At 40.2% G+C, this 20577-nt stretch overlaps 1 protein-coding gene across 1 annotated transcript in view; it reads right to left on the bottom strand.

The window, feature by feature from the left end:
* Nucleotides 1-13444: 13444 nt before the first annotated feature.
* Nucleotides 13445-20577, bottom strand: part of LOC124616178 — a 151068-nt gene continuing 143935 nt past the window's right edge. The window contains exon 8 of the mRNA XM_047144464.1: nt 13445-14021. The gene's annotated coding sequence lies outside the window, so the exon portion shown is untranslated. The remainder of the gene's footprint in view (nt 14022-20577) is intronic.

Below are 20577 nucleotides of genomic sequence, written 5' to 3'. Positions count from 1 at the left end.
TCAGAGTTAATTTAAGAGAAATTTGTCAGAAGATGCAGCCAGATTGGTAGGAAGAAATGACAAATAAGTCAGGTAATGGGGACCCTAAATTTAAAAATTTTCCTGTAAATAAAAATGTGAGAATGAGGGTGAATCTGCTGTGTACCTATGAGTGCATTACAACAAAAAAGGAAGTACTCATAGAAAAATGTTGAATATAAAATATTGATTTCAGTGAAATTGAACATGATCTATTATATGAAGAAGACAAAAAATGTGAGATACAGGAAAGTCCATACATTTACAATTCAAACTGGTAAATCTTTGACAGACACTGTCAATCCTGTTTGAGGGATTTCTGAAGAATTAAGGGACAAAAATAAATATAGCTCTGGATTCACTGACACGCCTGTTAGTTGTTAAAATAAGGGTAGTAACAAGGTGAAATAGTAAAGTTGTGAAAAACAGGTGCTATTATCATTTAACATAGGTGATATAGAATTTATGCAAGGATATCTTGTACTACCTGATTTAAGTGAAAATATTATTTTATAGGGGACTGGATTGTAATGGTCACAGTGAAATTTGATTGGTGAAGTAAAGAGCTTGTATTTCCGGAACCCAAATGTAAAATTGTGTTAAATACGAATCTTGCTTTAAACGTTAATCTTGCTGATGTGAGTAAATAGTAACAACCAAATCAAATTGGGAGGGGGGGGTAACTTATGCAAATGGAAGGCCATACTTTGAGGATGAAGATGGTTGCTGAAAAATATTACACTATGATAGGAAAAAAAACTAGACGAGACAGAGAAGTTACATCTTGAACAGTATGAAAAATTACATAAAAGAAATCACAGTTACGTAACCATCTGCTACAACTTATATCAGTTTTTGTAAAAGTTTCTTGAATTATTTCAAAGAAAAATACAAAATCAAATTTTATTATCAGTTATTTACACCATTTTGCAGTGCACTGTTACAATGTCCGTTGGTGACTTCAACTTAATATTTAATTTTGTAGCAAGAAATTTCATAGGGTAGTATCTGAGAAAAACTCATTTGGTCAAATCAGTGATTTCAGGTTATTGTAATTGATTCCAATAGTTTTGCTGACCCTAAAAAGTTTCAGCTCTTGTTCGATTGAAAATATTTTAAGCAAAAAGGTAAAAATTCAACAACAATTTTCTGGTAAAGAAATCCAAGATTAAACATTAGACTCTTCTCACAATGAAGAATATTTCATAATTCCAGGATGAAATGTATCTCTTCTGCAGTAAACTTCATTAAATCACACACAAAAAATGTAGTTAATTGGGTACAGTATTCTATTTATAGCAAATATGATAAAATATCAGTTGCTACATATATTTTAGTGAATAAGTGACAATTTTGTTTGGTTAGAATAAAACTGAAAACCTATCCATTCACTTCTTTTTTCCCTCCTAATGAAATAAGTTGCAAACTATGTAACTATTTACTCATGATTATTAACAAGCAATTAAAAACACACTCATTATTTTATACAAGAAATGTGACCCTATATTAACGACCTAAATTCCTAATACAACATTTAGACAGTCTGACCTCACACATCATTCTAAAAATTACACAATTATTAAAAATTATCCTTTTCTGCATCATAGTTCCAAGTGTGTATTTTACATAGCAAATGTGGACAAATAGATTATCAAATGGTTCAAATGGCTCTGAGCACTATGGGACTTAACATCTATGGTCATCAGTCCCCTAGAACTTAGAACTACTTAAACCTAACTAACCTAAGGACATCACACGACACCCAGCCATCACGAGGCAGAGAAAATCCCTGACCCCACCGGGAATCGAACCCGGGAACCCGGGCGTGGGAAGCGAGAACGCTACCGCACGACCACGAGATGCGGGCATAGATTATCCTATCTTATGAACAACCAATACAAAACAAATGGAGGTAGTATAGATTATGCCTGATCACAGCACTAACTTATTTTAATATGGCGCTCAAAAGAAGTTTGCCTTTATTTCTGGACATCATTTTTTAATTCTGCAGCTGTTGCCTGTCTGATTTCACTCACTAACATCTGGCATCACTAGTGACTGAACTGTCCTTCCATGTGTCTCTAGAATGCACTGCCTTTTTTTCACTCATTTCCTTGGGTTGCATTATATGACAATGAACATAAAATACAATAGTGTCAAAATATGGTCTTCTCTGCTACTCCACTACATTTAGATTCTTAATAGCTACTGCAAAAGATAACTGTGTGATGTACACATTTTGGATGACTAATCAGCATTCAGACATTATAAGTTTGAAGCCACAATGACACATGCAAGGTGGAAAAATGGGAAAAGACCGATACCATATTCCAAAAAGAAATACAACGTTACAGACTTTTCCCTAACTTGCAGGCTAAATTACATGAAGAGTGCACTTACACTTACGCTTACACTCAGTGGGGTGAGTGGTCATGGTGATGGGTCAGATGGGGTGGAAACACTGGTGACAGTAGAGAATATGTTATTTAACTTTGGTATTGCTTTGTTACGGTTCAGTGAGGCAGAAAACACCTCATTCTGTTGATCCTCGCCAGAGCGGATGTAGGAGCCATGGCTTCCGCCCTGGTGAGAGGATGCTACATTGGTACCCTTGTTGCTGTTGGTAGGCCTAGGTACTACTGGATTAATCTTCAACTTCATAAATCTATTTTTCATCCCTCACTTGGCGAATCCAATCTATGGGAACTTCGATTATCCCTGGATAGGGTTTCAGAATGGCTCATCATTTCACATATGAAAGAGCTATGTAAAGGAAAACCACAGTCACTATGGTGCTAGGGACTGAGACACTACAGGTCACAGATACCTGACGTCTAACATCGCAACATTGTTCCATATGCTGCAACTACTTCCCCACAGCAAATCACCCTTCCCATGTGGTTATCATCTCACTGTGAATGGTCCATGTTTGGTACCCAGGTGTTGTTTGGAAAGGTAATATTTTGTTTGGACAACATTTCTAGAGGTTTGTCTGGCCACTACAGCTGAGCATCCAACAGAGTAATTCCTGTCATTGTAGCTGGTAAATGAAACATAGGCCCCATGGGATCACACTTAGTCCCATTGATCAACACTCCACTGTCTTCTAATTCCAAATGTCTTGCTCCCATGAGGTTTATTTGCTCACAGCAACTAGCAAGCACTACTCTGCCATCGTATACTGAGTACAGCAAATACAGACTTGCTCTCTGAAAATATGGTTTTCTTTTCATCACCACCTTTTGGCATAGGCGTCATTCTGTTTTAACCCTGAACAACTGTCTGATACATGTGCTTTCACCCATCATGACCTCATGAGTAAGGCATGATGTGACAACCCCACTCTGACTTTTCTGAAGCTCACCTTCAGTCATCACCATGTGTCGAACCCCATTTTCTGCCACCAACAACACCCCTTACTCTCTTACTTGCCTAAATCTCCCAACAGCCATGAGTTTCACTGGATAGGCATGCACCATATAATGTTTAAACAATGCGTGCTTGTCTGCTAGTGGAATCCTCACTGATACGTATAACCATGCATCATCTGTCATCAGACCCACAGTTGCTCCATGGCTGTGGAATGGCAAGTTCTGGTTGCTTGATTCCACTTCTTCTTCTTCATTCTTCTTCTTCACGCGATCAGGCCCAGAGGACCGCGCGCCACCACAGTTAGAGCTCTCCATCCATCTCTGTCTTCTGCTATCTGTCTCCAGTTTTCCGTGACTCCCAGCTGCAACAGGTCTTCTCTCACTCCATCGATCCACCTCTTTCTAGGTCTTCCCACTGGTCTTCTGCGTGACGGGATCCAGTCCATTGCGATTTTGGGCCATCTTGTTGCCTCCATTCTAACAACATGTCCAGCCCATTGCAGTCTTTTGCTTCTCATCACTCCCAAGATGTTAGGCTCCTTGTACAGCTCTTCTAATTCAGTGTTATGGCATCTTCTCCATTCTCCAGTAGTCTGATCTCTGACTGGTCCAAATATTTTCCTGAGGACTTTCCTTTCAAATGTTAGCAGTCGCTTAAGGTCTTGTTTTCGAGTGCTCCAGGTTTGAGAACCATAAAGTACTACTGGCATTATTAATGTCTTATACAACCGTAGCTTTAGTTGTTGCGAGACACTTCTACATTTTAATATAGGATCTAGAGAGTGATAGTATCTGTTTCCCGCCTGCAGTTGTGCTTTTATCTCTGCTTCAGTTGATGTTACTTCTGTAAAAAATGATCCAAGGTATTTGAACTCTTTCACATGTTTATACCTGGTGTTGTTCACAATTAAATCTTGAGAGTTCTGGATCTTTCTTCCTATGGTCATATACTCTGTCTTTTCAGAGCTAATTTGTAGACTGATCCTAGCTGCCAATAACTCCAAGGTCTGGATACTTCTCTTCAGATCTTCTTGTGTGCATGCTAATAGTGCAATGTCGTCTGCATAGGCCAGATATGTAATGTGTTCATTACCAATTTGAATGCCCACTATGTTTTCTTTGTTGAAATCCCACATTACCTTCTCAAGTGCCAGGTTGAAGAGGACAGGTGATAGCCCATCTCCTTGGCGTAATCCTGTTACAACTTGGAAGCTTTCTGTCATTTGATTGCCTACCTTAACCTTAAGTTTTGTGTCATTTAGGCATACCTCTACCAGTTTGACCAACTTCTTTGGTATACAAAACTCTGTCATAGTTCTAATCAGGCTAGGTCTATGTATACTGTCGTAAGCCTTCTTGAAGTCTACAAACAGGAGATGTATCTCTCGTCCGTATTCGTACGTTTTTTCACAGACCTGTTTTAGGACAAAAATCTGGTCCATGGTTGATCGTCCTGCCTGGAAACCTCCTTGGTATTCTCCAATTATGTCTGTTGCTATAGGTTTTATTCGTTCTAATAGGCAGTTGGAGAAGATCTTATAACAGGTGTTAAGTAGCGCTATGCCCCTGTAGTTGTCACATATGGATTTGTCTTTCTTTTTATATATGGGGCATATCACAGCTACCTTCCATTCCTCTGGTATTTCATGTTTTACCCAAATTTGCTCGATTAGCTTGTGGAATTTGAAACAGAGGATTTCGTCTCCAGCCTTGAGAAGTTCAGCAGGAATACCGTCCTCACCTGGACTTTTACCATTCTTAAGGTTTTTAATCTGGTTCCTTATCTCTTCAATGGTGGGTGGAGGATATTCTGGGTCTACTGTTACTGGTTCATCAAACTCAAGTAGTTCGGTTGGTTCATCAGAGTTTAGTAATTCTCTGAAGTATTCCATCCATCTTCTTCCAATTTTTTGATCTTCTGTTAACATTCTTCCATTGGCATCTTTTATAAATCTGTGTTGATGGTATGTCCCTCCTTTAAAACTTTTCACTTTTCTATAAAGTTCTTTATACCTATTTCCATGAAAGTCTTGTTCAGCTTCCTCCATGATACTTTTAACATATTTTCTCTTTGCTTTCCTCAATGTGACTTGGGTCTGCTGTCGTGTTTCTTCAAACTTCGATTTTTCTTCTTCTTGCATGTTGCTTTGTATCCACAGTAGTTTGGCCTGTTGCCTCTCCCTGATAGCTCCCTCACACTCCTCATTGAACCACACTCTTTTTCCCCTAGTTTGCTTTGGGATTACTTCTTGGGCTGTTTCTTTAATGGTCTCTGCAATCGCCTTCCAGTTCTGATCTACCACAGTATCTCCTTCCTCTTCATTCAAAGCCTCAAAACGGTTTGTTAGTGCTATCTTGAAAGTTCTTCTTATATTATCTTCAGTCAGACTCTCATGGTCATATTGCGTGACTCCTTGCATTCTTTTGTGCTTCCTGGCTCTCCATATTGTTTTCATCCTTCCTCTGACAAGGAAGTGGTCTGATCCACATTCCGCACCTTTTGCCGTTCTAACATTTTGTATCCACTTCTTTATTCTCTTCTCTACAATTAGGTGGTCAATTTGGTTCACTGTTTTCCCATCTGCAGACACCCAGGTTCCTTTATATATTCTCTTCCTGTCGAAATCAGTACTACTTATAAACAAGCCTTTTGGAGTCGCAAAGCTAACCAGCCTAGTGCCGTTATCACTGCTCACATCATGTAAACTGTGCTTTCCGACGGTCCCCATGAAGGCTGCTTCTTTCCCTATTTTCGCATTACAATCTCCAAGGATAATTTTGTAATGTTCACTTGGTACATTGTCTAAAACCGTTTCTAATTCCTCATAGAAAATATCTTTTTTGATGTCATCGCTTTCTTCGGTTGGGGCATGACAATTTATATATGTGAGTTTGTGTTTTCCCATGTCTATGGTTAGGAGTGAGATTCTGGGGCTGATTGATTTAAAATCTATGAGAGTGGTACAGAGTGATTTCTTCACTGCAAAACCAGTTCCTAGTGAGTGGTTTGTTTCTGAGGCTCCATGGAATATGACATAGTTTTCCATTTCCTTGTTTATTGCAGGGCCAATAGATCAATTTGATACTTATCTGCCTCCCTTACTACACATTTTGCTGCCCCAGGTTGGTATAGGCTTCTGACATTCCAGGTCCCTAGTTGTATTTCCTTCCGTAGTCCTTGTTCTTGCTTAGGTCGTTTTACAGAGATCAGTCCTATCCGAGGCTCTTCTGTGATGCTAGTACCGGTGATTATTTTTTCCAGGACAGGTTGGTAGCCCGTCGCCAACCCCCAACCTGGAGGACCAGGATTTTTCGTTCGGGGTTTTCTCCCATAGAAAGATTGGCTTCTCCATGCCTATAGAGGTCTTTCTGCCCTTTTGTACATATACCAGGGAATGACAGGAAAAGGAAATGGTGAGGACAGGTTTGGGATAGGAAAGGGGAGCAATAGATCGTTGTGGGACACACTTTGTCTGGCTCCTCCCCTTTGGCCTGTCCGGCATGGGTGACCCTGCTGGTAGCTACGCTACCGCCGGCATAGCCCTCCAGATCCGGAGCATGCAAACCTCCTCGCCTGCACAGACAGTGCTACGTTAAGGCGGTGTCCCCTGAGGAGGGGACTTAATTATGGCAATAATTCTCCTTGCACCTTTCTGAACCATCTCAGATCTTGGTCAGATGACAGCAAGACTGGACTTAACTGTCCATGTAGTACCTGATGAATGGTTTCCTACAAATATGTCAACTACGCTCTTGCATGCCTGATACCATCCTATAGTGCTTCATTTTTGCATCTAACAGTTGCACTCATGCTTGAACTGCCTTCAAATCCTAGTTTAGTGTGCTAGCCAAGGCTCTGGCACAATCCATAACTTCCTTAGTAAGCTGTCGAAGCATGTGTGCGTTGCTCACCTTGCCATTCTCTAAGTTCAAAATCTGCATGGAATGCCACTCCATAGCTGCTGTATTCACCTTCACTAACACCCTTGCTGCTTTCACAGTTTTGTTCAATTTGATCATGTCCCTTGCATCTGCTAGATTACTAGGAAGAGAAATGTCAAGAGATTTACCTTTAGAAAAATGAGGTGAACCAGTAATAAAACACTGATAGTAATTTTATTTAGGTGAAATTATGCAAAATGACCTTATATAATAATATTTTTATCAAGTGAATAAATCCCCAGGATAACTTGCACCCTTCACCAACTCAGCAGAGTGACATGCATTGGTAGTCTGAGTTAATTGCTTCATTACTTCATATTTAATTTTCCTTGAAGCAATTTCTTCCTCTTCAGCTATCCTATTATCTGTTTCTTTAGCCATCTGTTACATTCCTGTCATAAAGCGTGAAAGTAACAAGCACAGCCTGTTATTTGAGTACAAAGAACATATGTCAGTGAAAAACAATAATAGGCTTTATTTTAGTAAAACATCTGCACTTTTTTATGTTTTGTACATATGATGTTCTACTTTTTTTCTACTGGTGTTGGTAGGAAGCATCCAGGTGCCACAGGCTATGAAGCAGTCATTAAAATGAAGAACAATGTGTTGGACAGCATGCCCAGCAGCTGGGTGGACCAGCTGTTTCTTGGCCACAGCTTGTTGGTTGTCATGCCCACATAGAATGTAGCGCAGTGGTTGCAGCTTAGCTTGTATATCACATTAATGTTTTCACAGAAAGCCCTGCCTTTGACAGGATAAGTGATGCTAGTGACCAGATTACAGTATGTGGTGATGGGAGGATGTATGAGACAGATCTTGCATTAAGGTCTATTAAAGGGATATGAGGCATGATACAAGGAGTTGGAACAAGGCGGAGGGAGCCCCAACCCCTTGGATCGTGGCTCATGTCTCTGCAATAGGACATAACAGCCAACAGCTGGACCACCCAGTTACTGAGATGCTGCCCTACCCCCCTCCTTACCCCATTCCTGAATGCTCCCGCAAGCAGCACTTTACCATCCCCCACCCCTACCCTGCTATCCCTTACCCTCCCTGCCCCAACCTTCTCCGTATCCCAACCACCCGGATTGCTTCCCCCAGCAGCTCACAGTCTAGCCTCACCAGCCAGAGACAGTGGTTTTTGTGTGTGTGTGTGTGTGTTATCTAATTCAGAAGAAGTGCTACAGTGTGGTAACAACAACCTGTTTCCACAGGTAAAGCTACAAGATGATACAGGTAATCCAGAGTAACAAACATATAATGTACTGACATACTTTTTTTTACATGTGGTAAACTAAAAGGTCATTCGTACTGTGATCTCAAGAGGTATATGTTGGAGACATTAAATAAATTGGGGCAGGGGGGGGGGGGGGGTAGTGGTAAAGGAAGGAAGCTAATATTCATTGTTAAGGAGATGCTGATGAACTAATATATAATTGCAAATTAAATACTGTAATATGCAAGCTCTTGGGTTGTGGTGGATAGAATTAGTGTTGCCAGTAGCAAGAGAGGGCTTAGCACTAATCACTTGTTAAACAAATTAAAAGAAAATTAGTCTAAAAGACTCATGCTAATGCTGGTAAGAGTTCATGAATGCATAAAATATTTACATAAATGTAAGAAAAAAAATGTGATAAGTATTAATATACTACATATTTTAACATGAAACAGAGGAATTAAAAGCTGTTGAGTAAAAGTTTTGTATCTTGTAAATATTATAGAAGAATAAGTAGAGATTAATAACAAATGTAGGAGTATTCTCAGCAGTGTGAGAAGCTACCTTATCATATATATAATGAGTATTGGTATAAAGATATGAAGAACAATTAAGATAGAGCCATTGGGTCCCATTCATCCCAAACCACACTTTTCCATGATTTTCTTTTAGTGTGATATAAATGTGACCACTTCGATGATCAAGGAATATAAACATTGTAATCTGATCTGGTAACAATAAAGAGATCATTGGTGAGTTGCCTTCGACAGCAAGTACAAGAATATTATGCATAATAAATGGGTAAAATGAGTGTAGAAAGGATAACATGAGAGAAGGCTCTGTACCGCACAATTCGAAAGACTGCACAGAAGTTATGGCATTGTAAAAGGTTACAAACAAAGGAGTTAGGGAACACATGTTTGAGGTGACCAGGTAGAGTCAATATACTATGGAGAAATTTAAACACTGGAAGTTACAAAAGTAAGAAGCTGGGAATATGGTTAAACATGTTAAGATAGGGTGAACCCAGTTTTATGTAAGTACAGAAGTGAGGAAGGACTGTCAAATGCAGAGAAGATATGGTCTAATCCTAGGTCAGACAAACCCATGGAAGGAGTGACCTGTGCCATATAATGAATGTGATGGAGAGTAAATGGTAGGTGAATCCACAGAAGGGATGGCCTATACTTAGGTCAGGTGAAACCATAGTGGGAATGACCAGAACTTTTTTTGTGTGGAAGGATAAAAGAAAGGTACTCTCACATTGCGAAGATAGCAATGCATGTACACAGTAATAGCACAATGAAGAAGGCATAAGCACAGCTCTTACAATGGTAGTAAGCTATAATTGTGACTACAAGTCACACTAATGAAGTATTCTCAAAATAATCAAAAGCAAGTAGACTTACCCAGACAATGATTGATTCTATGAATTTTCATATCCATATATGTTGACTTACTGCAAATATGAGATCTGAAATTGTAAAAAGTAGCACAGTTTACCTTTTGGTAAATAAAGACTTAAGCCCTTTCTATCTCAATAAATTTGAGAAACTTTGCAGTGGTGCGGTTCTTTCCTTCCCTTTATGATGAACCTGCACCTACCTGTGAACACTGTCTCAGCAGATCATCAGTAGGAAAGCCGAGTGAAACCAATTGTACTTCGACATGAACCAGGCTGCAATTAAAGTCACTATCTACGTTCCGGGAAATAGTTTTCACAGGAAATGAAAGATTGGAAATTTTGTCCTTAATTAATATATTCTGAAACTTAGGTGAACAAGTATCACTGCCAAGCCCGTGCTAGTCTCAACACAGTCACTCACAAACCTTTTCTCTCATGTTAGCAAGTTTATAGTGTTGCATTTGCCAAAAACATAATACCTACAAAAATACGGATTGTTTTTGATTGAGAATGCTCACCAAATATTAAGTCTGTTGGTACCAAATGCAGTCACAGTTTTTAGCCACCGACCTGCTCAATACACCATGCAGAATTTATGTCTTTTCTCGTCTCAAAATTCACTTAAAAATTCCGAAATTTCTACACACCCATTGGAATAATTCTGCCGTCACTTTACAACACTTTTGATGTATGAAACACTGCTAGATCCGGCAACTTAACATTTCCATTGGAACTACTAATACACACATCCAAACTGTTTCATGGCTAGGCTCCGACTCTTCTCTAGAATACTCTAAGTCTTCTCTACCAGCAGAGAAAGGTGTGAACTGCTACCTTTTCCACCATTTTGATATTGTGTCTGTGCCGTTTTGCAATTGGTTTTGATCTTCTGATGACTTTACTATATGGAAAATGGCAGCAGCATCTGCAAACAGTGTAAGAGAGCTGCTCGGATTATGTTCTAAATCATTTATGTAGATTAGGAACAGCAATGAGTATTGGTATGACCTATCTTTTGGGACAGATCTTTCATCATCTGACTGATTGTGTGTGAGTGCTAAGTATGGGGCTATTGTACCAGCATACTCTGAAAGGAAACTTATTGGTATGCTATTTGGAGTGGAAGATTTGACTTTATTAAGTGCTTTAAGCTGCTTCACTAGACCAAAGATATATATTTCTGAGTTACTCATATTGACAGTTGTCACTTCAAATTCTGGAACATTTGATTCATCTCACTTCTATAATTACCCTTATACTGTGGTAAGTTCACTGGTTCTCTGGTTTTACAAAACTAACCCTACTATCTACTATTATAATGCCTCCTAATGCCTGACCCCATGATTGTCATCAAAGAAGAACGAAACAGTCTCACTTCCCTCACGACACTGTATGCTGTGGCTTGGACATCCAGCTGCTGGAGAGGATGGTGGGAAGGGGTAGGGGCGGGGGGTGGGGGTGGGGGGGGGGGAATCACAACCCCTGCTGTTGACTGTGGTAGTGTTGACTCCCCTGACATCACTCTGAAGTGTGCAGTTGCCCTTGGTGGGGTGAGTGGTAGGGGTGGCAGGCTGGAGGGACAGTGGAAAAGCTGCTGACAGTAGATAACGTTTTATTCAACTTTGGTATATACTTTGTCAAGACTCAGCAACCCTGAACATGCCTCATTCTGTTCATCTTGGCTGGCACTGTCGCACTGATGTACGTACGGGTGGCAGCCTCCATCCTGGTGAGCGGATGCTGCGTAGGGACCCTGCATTGCTATTGGCTGGCCCATGGATGGATAGTGGCCTCTGCAGGCCATGGTCATGATGTCAGTGGTGTGCTACTTCTCCATAAACAATTGTGCCTGGAGTGGTCCCTCAGCCCTGCACCCACTCACCACGGCAGTGCGCAGAGACTGCAGCATGTAGGATCTGACCCACTGCCCTCTGGCAGAAGTTGGATGGTGACTGGCAATGAGGCACTAAGTGCCATGGAGAACTCAGTTCAGGCAGCAGCAGGCACAGATGACAGGTTGACACTGCTGTGGCACTAAGCCCTGTGAGAAACTCACTGTTGGTAGCAACAGGCACAGCCCAGTCCCAAACCTAGGGCTGCCGCTGCCAATGCCCAGTCATCTCACTGCCTGCTGTAACCTTGGTGTCATGGTGGTAATGCTCTGCCTCAAAATTCAGGGATATTTATATCACTCCAAGGTACATATTTTTCACTAAAACCTGGAATCTAATCACGTCGTCCATAACAACAGACTTTCCCTGGTGTGGCGACATCAAGATATGTGATACAGTTATTACCACTGTATGGTGCAATTTTCCAACTGAGTGCCACTGATCTCACAGTCCCCTTACGGGTGTGTTATTCTGACCCACATGTCACTACACTGCAGATGGTGGATTTCTCACTGCTTCTTATTACTTTTGCTAAAAGACTGGATAGAAACTCTACCTCTACATTACAAGTATCACTGTTCAAAACCTCACTTTGTTTCATAAAAATCATTTATTGCAGATCACTATTAAGAGGTCAGCTTCTGACTTTTCATATCATGCAATTTAGCCAAAGTCAGAAGGATACGAATTGATCCATACCTAATAGATGGTGGAAAAGTTCTTCCATATCTTTTGCAGATTTGTAGAAATATCACACAATCTAGCTTTGTTGAATATTATATTATCGTCTGGTTTTCATTTTATTTTATGAACTGTGAAGTCCCATTTAAATTTTGGCTCAAATAAAATATGAACTTAAATGAATTTTTGTTCAGCAAGAAACAAATTTTTATGCACTAAACAAAAGTTCATTGCAGAATGAGAAGTACAGTTAACTTTTGCTTATCTTTTTGTAGATTCAGGCATAACACGTTTGCTGTGGAAGGTCATTTCACAATATCTTCTTTTCCACACCGGCCGGTGTGGCCGAGTGGTTCTAGGTGCTTCAGTCTGGAACCGCGCAACCGCTATGGTCGCAGGTTCGAATCTTGCCTCGGGCATGGATGTGTGTGATGTCCTTAGGTTAGTTAGGTTTAAGTAGTTCTAAGTTCTAGGGGACTCATAATCTCAGATGTTAAGTCCCATAGTGCTCAGAGCCATTTGAATTTTTCTTTTCCACTGTTGCAAACAACAACTAGTATTGGTTTCAGGCAGAACCCTTTACATATACAACATTATTTACTGAATTGAATATCAAAAATATTTTAACTCCCAAATTAAACAGCTACAACTAGGTGATACCAAACACCCTACCCTACCACCAGTACTGGTCAACTCCTGCTGACTATCCACAGTGACACTGTCAGCACCTCCAAAAATCTTATGGTGTTTATTGCTGCCCCAGTTTAGCAGCTTATACATTATTAGTGCTGAAATTTACATGTATTTATCATAATACCACTCTTATTTCATAACAGTTATTTTAATGAACTACAATTTTGACATCAAATTTACAGTTAAATCCTTTTTAATCAAGTTATTTTGTGTATGTCTAAAAACATAGATATATAATTACAAATAGTTTTCAATTTTTTTTACTGAATAAAGTAAAATCTCAGTTTTTCCATAGCTGTGCTACAAAAGACTTGCACTCAGTTTAGAAATATCAAAACTATCAATATTTTCCTGTATCATAAGCAACACAGTGTAAAATATTCCTATGGCAAAGCTGACATTAACAACAGATAAATTCACTGATCTCCACAAAATCTATTAGTGCACCAAAAGTCTTCCCTCTACAAGTTGTACAATAAATATTGGTGAAGCTAAAAGAATTTTCTTAAAATGAAACACTTTTTTTAAAAAAAGAACTGAGCATTTTGAATATATGTTTTATGATAATGAATATATACAAGAGCAGTTAAGAACATTAAATTGATATGAGAATTACATCACAGAGCCCACTTATAGTCAAGTTCGACTGTCAGGAGGTAAATACACTAAATTTCAGATGTTTTTAAGGCCTATGAAGACATTTCATCTTACACTGCTTTGTATCACTTCCCAGAGTCACAGGATGACATTGTCTCCTTGAAAGTTTGTAGCTCATCAACAACAGCTGAACACATCTCATAATCCTGTAAACAAACAGTATGGCAAAGTTTAAAGTGGCTTCTGAAATTCATTTCATGTTGAATAATTGTGTTATTAGTACAAGATCCTTGGTTTTGCACATCTCCCCATGCGTTTTCAATAGGTTGTTAGACTTCTATTTCACTTGTTGGGAAATTGTATTCATACATATTGTTGTGGGTCCCCAGATCTGCAAACCAGCTCAATAAAAAACACAGAATAAAATCACTTTTCTTCCTTAAAAAAACATACAAATTATCCTTAGTTATAACAAAACAGTTGGCTTCACCTAATGATGACTGTGGCATTTTGACAAACATTGACATGAGCAAATTCTTCAGAAGCACAAGTATGAATCCATAAATATGATTTCTTTTGAAACCACAGTCATGCACAAATTTTTAAAACTGCAACATTTTTGCCATCAGAGGTAATTATTGTCTGTATTCTACTACTGCCCAATTCAGCTATTGACCATCATTAAGTGGTAGATGCAAGGAATGGACCTTAAGTGCATATAATGCTGACAAAAATTATAAAACTGCATGAGATAATGGTTTATAAGTATACTGAATAAGTAAAAACTTACTTGATGTGCAAGAGGACAGGACACCAAGCTGTCAAGCTACCAGCATACAGTGGGCAAACATAAAGTGTATAACAAGCAGTTATGTGTAAAATTGCAATAAAAAGAGTTTAAAAGCAGTAGGAGAAATGAAAACACTGCCCAGTGTAAATGAACTGTAATAAAATAAACTGTCACAGCATTGCAAATCACCAAACACGTAATAACATTGCTAACTGAATACAAGTTGAGCCTTTGTTTAAACTGCTTTTATATTAAACTTATGCATGATTAATTGTCATGAGTTTTATGTTTGGCCTATCACTGAGTATTAAAATTTCTTCCTTTCTGAATAGGCAGTCTAGCAGTTTGTACTGGAAAAGGTGGCTTGGGTTCTGAGTGACACCACAGTCTTCCATAATGTTATTGGCAATTACTAGGAAATATATTTATGCAAACTGTACTTATACCCCTACCTTTCCCACCCTCACCGTCAGACTATAAAAGGCAGATTACTGATCATCACTTATTCTACATCTACTACATCTACATACGTACTCCGCAATCCACCATACGGTGCGTGGTGGAGGGTACCTCATACCACAACTAGTATCTTCTCTCCCTCTTCCACTCCCAAACAGAACGAGGGAAAAATGACTGCATATATGCCTCTGTATGAGCCCTAATCTCTCTTATCTTATCTTTGTGGTCCTTCCATGAAATGTAAGTTGGCGGCAATAAAATTGTACTGCAGTCAGCCTCAAATGCTGGTTCCCTAAATTTCCTCAGTAGCGATTCACGAAAGGAACACCTCCTTTCCTCTAGAGACTCCCACCCGAGTTCCTGAAGCATTTCTGTAACACTCACGTGATGATCAAACCTACCAGTAACAAATCTAGCAGCCTGCCTCTGAATTGCTTCTATGCCCTTCCTCAATCCGACCTGATAGGGATCCCAAACACTTGAGCAGTACTCAAGAATAGGTTGTATTAGCGTTTTATAAGTGGTCTCCTTTACAGATGAACCACATCTTCCCAAAATTCTACCAATGAACTGAAGATGACTATCCACCTTCCCCACAACTGCCATTACATACTTGTCCCACTTCATATCACTCTGCAATGTTATACCCAAATATTTAATCGACGTGACTGTGTCAAGTGCTACACTACTAATGGAGTATTCACACATTACAAGATTCTTTTTCCTATTCATCTGCATTAATTTGCATTTATCTGTATTTAGAGTTAGCTGCCATTCTTTACACCAATCACAAATCCTGTCCAAGTCATCTTGATCCTCCTACAGTCACTCAACGATGACACCTTCCCATACACCCCAGCATCATCACCAAACAGCCACACATTGCTATCCACCCTATCCAAAAGATCTTTTATGTAGATAGAAAACAACAGCGGACCTACCACACTTTCCTGGGGCACTCCAGATGATACCCTCACCTCCGATGAACACTCACCATCGAGGACAATGTACTGGGTTCTATTACTTAAGAAGTCCTCCTTACTATGAGATGGAAGTTAGGGTGAGGGTGAGAAAAATGAGTTGGGCGAGTGGGAGGGGGGGGGGGGGGGGCCAACACTCTCATAAAGGTATTGTACTGAACTATTGACTACTGACTATTTATCAGCATGTCCAGAAATGTCAAACACCTCATTCACAGCCCTTCCCAACATTCTCATAATGGTATTGTGCTGAATATTCCCACCCAGCCACAGCTACTTGCAGTCTCTTGTCACGTGGGTCATACCCTTGTGACAAAGACAGTGCGCTCACTCAGCATATCCTGCTCTAGTCCCATCACAGGCAAATCATATCCTATCAGAAGCAGGTCTACCTGTAAAAGCAGTCATATCATATTCCAGCTCTGCCATGGTTTTTACACAGCATTCTATGCAGCATGACGACCATCCAGTCATCCTTTTGAATGAATGATCACCTTTAAACAGTGCCTGAGAGCTGGCCATGAAGTGACAGAACATGGTGCTGAGCTAAACATGTTACCATGCTCAATCTCTATGGCTGCTTTACAACCCATGCTATGTGGATCCTTCCCACCAAAACTGGCTTTTCTGAGTTACATAGATCAGAATTGTCCTTGCAACATATCCTACAATCCCATAAACCTCCTAGCCATAATTGATTTGGTTGACAGGATGGGCAGCAATCTGCAACTGTTTGCTGATGATGCTGTGATGTACAGTAAGTTATCAGAATTGATACAAGATGACATAGACAACATTTTCAGCTCATATGATGAATGGAACTGGCTTCAAATGTAGATAAATGTAAGTTAATGCAGATAAGTAGGAAAAACAAACACATAATGTTCAGATACAGAATTAGTAATGTCCTGCTAGACACAGTCGCATCGTTTAAATATCTCGGCATAATGTTGCAAAGCAATATGAAATGGAATGAGCATGTGAGGACTGTGGTAGGGAAGGTGAATGGTTGGCTTCAGTTTATTGGGAGAATCTAGGAAAATGTCGTTTTCTATAAAAGAGACCATATATACGATGCTAGTGCAACCTATCCTTGAGTACTGCTTGAATATTTGGGATCCATACCAGGCTGGATTAAGGGAAGACATCAAGGCAATTCAGAGGCAGGCTGCTAGATTTGTTACTAGTAGGTTCAAATAACAAACAAGTGTTTAGTGATGCTTCAGGCACTCAATTGGGAGCCCCCAAAGGGAAGGTGACATTCTTTCGAAAGAACACTATTGAGAAAAATTGGAGAACTGGCATTTGAAGCTGACTGCAGAACAACTCTATTGCCTCCAACATAGATTTTGCGTAAAGACCACCAAGATAAGATTGAGAAATTAGGAGTCATATGGAGGCATCTACACATTTGTTTCCCCTGCTCTGTTTGCAAGTGGAACAGGAAATGAAATGACTAGTAATGGTACAAGGTACCCTCTGCCATGAGTCATATGGTGGACTGTGAAAAAAATATATATATATGACTGGAGTAGGTGGTGGTGGGAGGGTGCACGGGACAGGTTTTACACTGGGGGCAGTTACAAGGATAGGAGCCAGAGGGTATATATATATATATATATATATATATATATATATATATATATATATATATATACAATAGAGGGAAACATTCCACATGGGAAAAATACATGACTGGAGTAGGTGGTGGTGGGAGGGTGCACGGGACAGGTTTTACACTGGGGGCAGTTACAAGGATAGGAGCCAGAGGGTATATATATATATATATATATATATATATATATATATATATATATATATATATATATATATATATATATATACAATAGAGGGAAACATTCCACATGGGAAAAATATATTTAAAAACAAAGATGATGTGACTTACCATACAAAAGCGCTGGCAGGTCGATAGAAACACAAACAGACACATACATACACACAAAATTCAAGCTTTCACAACAAACTGTTGCCTCGTCAGGAAAGAGGAAAGGAGAGGGAAAGACGAAAGGAAGTGGGTTTTAAGGGAGAGGATAAGGAGTCATTCCAATCCCGGGAGCGGAAAGACTTACCTTAGGGGGAAAAAAGGACGGGTATACACTCGCACACACACACATATCCATCCACACATTTACAGACACAAGCAGACATATTTAAAGACAAAGAGTTTGGGCAGAGATGTCAGTTGAGGTGGAAGGGCAGAGGCAAAGATGATGTTGAATGACAGGTGAGGTATGAGTGGCGGCAACTTGAAATTAGCGGAGATTGAGGCCTGGTGGGTAACGGGAAGATAGGATATATTGAAGAGCAAGTTCCCATCTCCGGAGTTCGGATAGGTTGGTGTTGGTGGGAAGTATCCAGATAACCCAGACGGTGTAACACTGTGCCAAGATGTGCTGGCCGTGCACCAAGGCATGTTTAGCCACAGGGTGATCCTCATTACCAACAAACACTGTCTGCCTGTGTCCATTCATGCGAATGGACAGTTTGTTGCTGGTCATTCCCACATAGAATGCATCACAGTGTAGGCAGGTCAGTTGGTAAATCATGTGGGTGCTTTCACATGTGGCTCTGCCTTTGATCGTGTACACCTTCCGGGTTACATGACTGGAGTAGGTGGTGGTGGGAGGGTGCACGGGACAGGTTTTACACTGGGGGCAGTTACAAGGATAGGAGCCAGAGGGTAGGGAAGATGGTTTGGGGATTTCATAGGGATGAACTAACAGGTTACGAAGGTTAGGTGGACGGCGGAAAGACACTCTCGGTGGAGTGGGGAGGATTTCATGAAGGATGGATCTCATTTCAGGGCAGGATTTGAGGAAGTTGTATCCCTACTGGAGAGCCACATTCAGAGTCTGGTCCAGTCCCAGAAAGACACACAGACACACTTGTGTATGTGCGGATGGATATGTGTGTGTGTGCGAGTGTATACCTGTCCTTTTTTCCCCCTAAGGTAAGTCTTTCCGCTCCCAGGATTGGAATGACTCCTTACCCTCTTTCGTGTGTATGTTTGCGTTTGTTTGTGTGTCTATCGACCTGCCAGCACTTTCGTTCGGTAAGTCACATCATCTGTGTTTTTAGATATATTTTTCCCATGTGGAATGTTTCCCTCTATTATATTCAATCATTAATTTGAACCCAACAATTACGTTTGTTATTGTCACTGTTGTATTTCGAAATCTTTCCTGTCATCTTATTTTCTCTTTCTTTTTTTGCGAACAGTTTCACTTTTTATTCACCTTCTCCTCTTTACCGAATCTACCATACAATTTTATCCCGCCTATATATACTCAATAATACGTAACCCACTTCCAAACCATAACCAAAAAAATTTTTTTTTTTTCCGCTTTCAACAATACTGCTGCTACAAAATCCACCGTTTCCAGTTCACAAACAGTTTCTTTCAGCTATTAAACAGTCATTTCGGCCAGTTCCAATAACTTTCGCTTTTTTCCATTTCCGTTTTTTCCCACGTCACTGATCTTTTTTAGCCGCTTCCCACAGGTTTTAACGTCATTATTTCTTCGTCAGACAATTGTTAGCCTTTTTCACAATCTGCCACCACAAAACCATCACATTTACACGCAGTTTTTTCTAAATTTTCCCGAATTGCTCCACCCTTTAACGTGTTTTGGCGGCAACACAACCACATAACCTTTGTGCACATCATTGTCTACCAACCCAAGTTCACCACAGGATCAACATAGCCCAGCTATAACCAACGCCTTTTCGCCTTTTTTCACACCAGATCTCCAGTTGCTTTCTAGTTCACCTTATCTCTCGCCATATATTTTTATTTTCATTTTCATTTCAGCCTCATGTTACACTTTCCACCTTCTAATACCATGTCACCCTCACAACATCCCCACAACGATCCCATTAAGTTTTATTTACATTCCCTCCGCAAACATGCCTTCGCCCTAGCCAGATTACACTCCCATATTTTATTTTCCCAGGCTTGTCTGACATTTGGCATTACCCCCAAAGGCCTCACACTTAAAGTTCCCATCTCTGGCTGTAATCCTTCTTTCCATCAGTCCCTATACCAGTTCCAAACTGAACAATCCATTGCCCTCACCCACCTAATCCTTCACCTACACATCAACTCAGCCAATGAACACACCCGTCAACTCCTATCCTTAATAAAAGTCCTCAATCTTTCCTCTCCCACATCCACACCGGCTGTTCAGAGCATCCTCCTACAGGCCAATCGCAAATTAGAACAGTATGCCACCCTCCACCTCAAAAAACTATCCAATCTCCTGGTTTCCCACCTCCGGAAAGGCAACTCACTCACCCTTCACAACCTTTCCAGCAAACCTCAACCTCCTCTCATTGCACACAGACCCAGTCCCTCCCATCTACTCAATCTCCCACTTCCAGCTCCACTCCCCCCAAAACCTCAAAATTCCAATCAACACAATCTGGAACCACAACACCCTAATTCAGTAGTTAACCTTTCCTCCAAACCTCTCTCCCAATCCGAAACCTCTGTCCTATCCAAAGGCCTCACCT

This window comes from Schistocerca americana, chromosome 5 (assembly GCF_021461395.2).
Source record: "Schistocerca americana isolate TAMUIC-IGC-003095 chromosome 5, iqSchAmer2.1, whole genome shotgun sequence".
NCBI lineage: Eukaryota > Metazoa > Arthropoda > Insecta > Orthoptera > Acrididae > Schistocerca > Schistocerca americana.
Note: the sequence above shows the minus strand (reverse complement) of the source record. Positions and strands in the feature narration are given on the sequence as shown.